Source organism: Poecilia formosa, unplaced genomic scaffold (assembly GCF_000485575.1).
Source record: "Poecilia formosa unplaced genomic scaffold, Poecilia_formosa-5.1.2 Scaffold160, whole genome shotgun sequence".
Taxonomy (NCBI): Eukaryota; Metazoa; Chordata; class Actinopteri; order Cyprinodontiformes; family Poeciliidae; genus Poecilia; species Poecilia formosa.
This window is the reverse complement of record NW_006800099.1, coordinates 972,803-973,042: the sequence shown is the minus strand read 5'-3', so window position 1 is coordinate 973,042 and position 240 is coordinate 972,803.

Genomic DNA, 240 nt, shown 5'->3' with positions numbered 1-240 from the left:
ATCTATCTATCTATCTATCTATCTATCTATCTATCTATCTATCTATCTATCTATCTATCTATCTATCTATCTATCTATCTATCGCATGTTTTATTCAGCTACAGTGTGAATGTAGCACTTAGAGCATCAAAAATGATTTGTAAACGTAAAAAAAAATAAAATTAAAAAAAAATAAAAAACCGACCGGGCCGTCAGTCTCTTGGAGCCCCCGCCCCGCCGGTCTGTTGACGGGAACTCCCC